The sequence below is a fragment of the Pogona vitticeps genome, chromosome 9 (assembly GCF_051106095.1).
Source record: "Pogona vitticeps strain Pit_001003342236 chromosome 9, PviZW2.1, whole genome shotgun sequence".
NCBI lineage: Eukaryota > Metazoa > Chordata > Lepidosauria > Squamata > Agamidae > Pogona > Pogona vitticeps.
This window is the reverse complement of record NC_135791.1, coordinates 3,286,071-3,291,454: the sequence shown is the minus strand read 5'-3', so window position 1 is coordinate 3,291,454 and position 5,384 is coordinate 3,286,071.

The window sequence follows — 5,384 nt, the reverse complement described above, 5'->3', positions numbered from 1 at the left end:
TCCGGCCGCCGCCGCCGCCGCGGCAGCAGCGGCGTATCTCTTAATTTCGGGAATATTGGCTCCGGGGGGGAGGCTCTGCCCGCCAGGAACGGAGGGGTGGGGAGGGGGGGAGGCGGAGGAAGGGGCGGTAGCGGTGTGTGTGTGTGGGGGGTTCTCTCGCTTCGCCTCACAAACAAGACACCCCCCCTTCCCTTCCGTCCCTCAGCAACGGCGGCGGCGGCGGCCCGCCCGCCCGCCCGCCTCAGCAGCGACGACCCTCCCTCAGGGGCCCGAGCGCGGCCGCACCTCCCTCTCTCTCTCCCCCCCCTCACGTTCGCTCGAGCGCGCGCCACAGGGGGAAGCGAGGTGTGTGTGTGTGCGCGCGCGCGAGTCTGTGAGGGGAAGAAGTGCGTTTGCGGCGCGCCCCCGCGGAGGCGCTGGCCCGCCCGCCCGCCCGCCCGCCTGAGAGAAGGAGCTCTCCCGGGGCTTCAAGAAGGACGGTTGAAAGGCTGGCTGGTGGAAGAAGGGGGAGGAGGAGGAGGCAGGCCCGGAGGGGAGGGGAGGGAGGGGGAGGGCGTGCTCGCGCCCCGCGCGCGCACACGCGTGGAGATTGAGAGAGAGAGAGAGAGAGAGAGAGCTCGCGGGACGGGGCCGCGCCGTCGTCGCCTTCTCGGCCCCCTTCAGCTGTCACTTCGGGCGCGCGTGCGCAGGCGCCCCACGGGGAGGAGGAGGAGGAAGAGGCCACGCCCACTCGCGAGCGACCTGAGGGAAAGAAAAACACTGTACTGGAAGGCGAGGCGGGTGGGGAGAGGGGAAGCAGGGATCGGGTACGCGCACGCGCGGCCCCGCCTGCCTTCGTCCTCCCCTCGCCTCAGATGGGACTGCTGAGGGGGCGATGCAAGAGCTTGGGAACGTTACCTCTCTCTCTCTCTCTCTCTCTTTGTGTCTCTCTCTCAGCAAATGTGACTTTAATACCAAGGCTACTACTGTATTTGGAGCAAACCCATAAGTAGACATGATTCGCTGGAGAAGACAATATCGCTGGGAAAAGCTGAAGTGACAGGAAAAGAAAAAAAAAGGCCAAATGAAAGGTCGACTCAGTCAGCAGAAGGAGCCTCACCTCACACCTTGGGGTTCCAAAACCTTACAAGTCACTCCCTTGTAGGGTTGCCATGTGTTGGAAATGACGTGACAACATTAAGGAGGGTTACATACTTTTATATTCAACACAACGTACTGTATTGGTTTTCGTGACAGCTTAAAGAACAGAGAGAGTTCTGTGCCAACTTTTTCCTGTTGGGGCCAATTTAAAGGAAACTCGCCAGTATGGCCTTACTATTGAGAAGCTCTATGTATGACATCCATGCCTTTTCTGATACTGAAGGGAATCTCCATCATGAAGAGCACTGAGGGATCCGTCATCTAGGCAGTGGTCAAACACCCACACACCTTTGAAGCCAATCGCACTGGTGGCAATCCTCATATCTCGGGCTAGCCAATTCCATATTTGAACAGCGCTCTGTGTTAATCTGAAGACTATCTTCTACGTGCTATCCTTACCACCTTGCACTACCTGCTACCTCACCATCTTATCATGAATTCTGCTCATGAATTTATTTATTTATTTTCCTATTGACCAATTCTCCTTGGCTTATGACAACTTCGTCAAATGCCTTGTAATTCTTACTCACTTTTCCCTAGCTCCTGAAGTGATGATTAAAACAGAAATCCTAAAATGAGATCTACCTGTATGTCCCACTAGAAGAAATCTCCACACATAATATGGCAACTGCTTGATAACTTGATTAGATCTTCTTAGAGTTCTTCCGCCCATAACCCATTATTGTACCTGAATCATTATTGCTGCGGTAGCCATAATATGTTACATCATTTTTAATATGCAGACAATCATGTACAATTGTACTCTTGTCAGTACAGAATGTCAAACTGAGAAACAGCCACTTTCTCTTCACTCATGCTGTTTTCTCCTCCAGTTTGCTTTCCCACAGTCTCTTCTATGTCTGTCGATTCATTGCCCAGTTTCCTTTAATGTTCTTATACCAGCATGTACAGAAGCCTGCAAAGCCTCAGGCTGCGTGACCACGTGATGCCATAACCAAATTCTTTACAAGAGGCTCTGAAGGTTCATGCAGTCATGAAATATCACCTATTGCTCCCATGACATAGGAAGTGGTTACGAATGCTGGGTTCTTGACAACGGGTAAACTGGAATCAGCCTTGTGCATTTATTCTTTTTCTCATCTTCAGATCATTGCAGATTTCCAAAATCCACACTATGCTGTCCCTCGGCTTTGCAACGGCAGACCCTTTTAACCAGCGACATCAGTATTTTTGCTTGGCCCTTCTGCTTTAAGGCTTCCCAGAAACAGAACATCACAGGAACTAAATTCTCAGATCCATACCCCACTGGACGGCAGGAATGGGTTTAAGACCTTGAAAGCATTTTCTTAAGTTAAATGTGACCTAGTAAAACAGAAAATACACTCAACAGCGCTACCTTCAAATATTACCTATATCATAAACTCGCACATTTAACAACTCATTGTCTCTCAGACTCATCTCTTTCCAGCGACCCTGTTAGGATAATAAATAGTAAGTAGTAACAAGAGTAGTTGACTTGCCTTCTATTATTGCTGTAAGAATTTGAGAAGTCACATAACATTAAATATTAAAGCTGAAAGACACAATGTCAATATGATCAATATCTCCTTGCTTTTCTAGAGAGGTTCCATGATCACCCACATTCTAACTACAACATGACATGCTAGTTTGACCAAAATACTGCCCTATAGAACCCTAGAGGCGGAACTGTTACAGTGATATAGGCCAATAAAAGGAAGTGGTCTGGGGGGATTTCCTGTCTCATTATAAACTTGTTTACGACTATTGAGTCTACGCATATTTACCTGCTTTTAAGGCCTACTGCAGATTTACTTCAAAGTACGTAAAATTACTCACACGCCATTTATAGAGATGCACTTGCAAGCATACTCAATAGGAAGTAGCTTTACTGTTACTAAGACTCAAGTAAGCCTTCAATGGCTGATGGTGCAACCCCCATCGCCCATTTGATCTATGACCCCTAGGATCATAACCTCAAATTCTTTTCATTTCTAAACATTTCACTGTTTGTAATTAACTGAATTGTGCCTGTGTACGTGTGTAGATTCATAATCCACTGATAAATGTTACAGCTCTTCTCACTGGCATGAATGATTGATTAGTACCCAGCAGCTAATAGTTAACATGGAGAGCAGAGATCAATAGCAATCATGGGATGTCACTCAGAATTTGGAAGGAATGAGAGATGTTGGTAGAAAGAAAATTAGCTGGTATCATTAGCCCTTGAGCAATTCAGCATGCAGTAGTTCTCAGTTCTGAAAAGACACCTCACATGTACCTTTCCATAACACAATTTGTTCTTAAAGCTGTGATTCTAAATATATTTTCCGGGAAGTAAGCACCACTGAATACAACAGGCCTTTTTTTAAAATTCCAAATAAACACATAGATGAGTGCACTGTAACCATCTGGAAATGCAGTCCTGTGTTTACTTCAGAGCAATCCCATTAATTTGAACAAGGGGACTTTATAACTGATGTCCACCAGATTGCAGAAGTGTGGACGCTTATTCTATTATATGCTGTTTGGCTTCTTGCATCTTATACTGTTTATACAGTGGACCCTCTACTTACGGAATTAATCCGTATTGGAATGGTGGCTGCAGGTCGAAAAGTCTGTAGATCGAGTCTCCATTGATCTATAGTACAATGCATTGAAAACCGATTAATCCGTAACCGGCCGTTTTTGTTCTGTTTTTGTTCCATTTTGGTTTTTTTCTGGTCTGTAGGTTGATTCTCCGGCTGCAAGTTGAACCTAAATTTTGTGGCCAGAGAAGTCTGTAAGTCGAGCTGTCTGTAAGTCGAGGGTCCACTGTATGGGCATAAGATAACTGGGCCAGAATTCAAAAGAACCATTCAAAGTACCATAGTTGAACATTTGAGTTCTCTGTTTGTTTATATGTAATAAACTCGGACCTGATAGATTTTATCTCATACCATAGTTAGTCTACGCTTCAGAAACAGGAAACAGTTTTGCTCCCATATGCCTCTAGTCTAAAGGTCAGCAACTTTTGGCTCACCAGATGTGCTGGATGCAACTTCCAAACACAGGCCTAAATATCTGGAACATGACATGTTCCCGACCCCTACTCTACTGTACAGTCAAAATGGTTCAGAGGAATCCAAGCCATAAGGTAAACAGCAGTTTCTGTATCTGTTTTAGCCAAGCAAATTTCACTATGTACCATCTCCAAAGCATCCTGTCCTCAAATGCCCTGCTCAGCTCTTTTGAAATCAAGCCTTGGTTTCCTTTAGGGAGTCCATCTTGTATTTGGTCTTCCTCTTTTCTTGTTGCCTTCCACCTTTCCCAGCATTACGGTCTTTTCCAGGGAACCTTGCTTTCTCATGATGGACCCAACATAGGACAGCGTCAGCATCAACATTTTTGCCTCGTTCCAGCTTGATGTCAACTAATAAAGAGCAAACGGGTATAATTATAACAAAACCATGCATGGCTGTGAACTTTGAGAACCATTTTAATGAATACATACTGCAAATGATTACAACCAGAAAATATTTCTGCACCACCAGCCCATCTGCTACTCTTTCCAGATGCCATATTCCATGTCAGCTCTAAGAAGCAGAAACAATGGTAGGGTGTACTTGGTCGAGGGTTATTGCAGTCCAACAACAACTTGAGGACCACAGCGGCCCTGCCCTCCTCTATGCAGAGCTCAAAACGAATGAGGCACTACCTAGCAAGTATACATTTTGCACTGCCCTTGCTTCAGATTGCTGAGGGTCAGGATCAAACATCCTTCCCACAAGGTTTATCCTGGGAGGTCGATTAGACTAAGGTTGGCTGGGCTTTTCTCAGATTTGACTGGATAGCTCAGTAGTTTAGGTATCCGGATGCAGAGCCAAAGGGTTGGAGGTTCGATTCCCCACTGTGCCTCCCGGGGAAGAAAAAGCATCCTTTGTAGCCTTGGGCATGCTCTACAGTCCCAGGGTGCCACCAGAAGAAGGGAAGGGTAAACAACCATTTCTGAGTACTATATTCTTCCACCTGAAAAACCTTGGAAAGCTTTGACATAATTCAGAGTCAACTTGACAACATACAGTTGTTATTATGAAGACAGTAAGTGCTCCCATATCACTCACTCAGCTTTATGGATGAGTGGGATTTGAACTTTCAGTTTTCTTGTGTATTCCTCTTGCTGTGAGTCAGCCACTCTTAGCCAAAAACAAAACGGACCAAACCCCTATTTATTCCATGGGGCTTCTTGTAGTCACTTCGCAATGAAGCAAATGGATGTCTCCTCT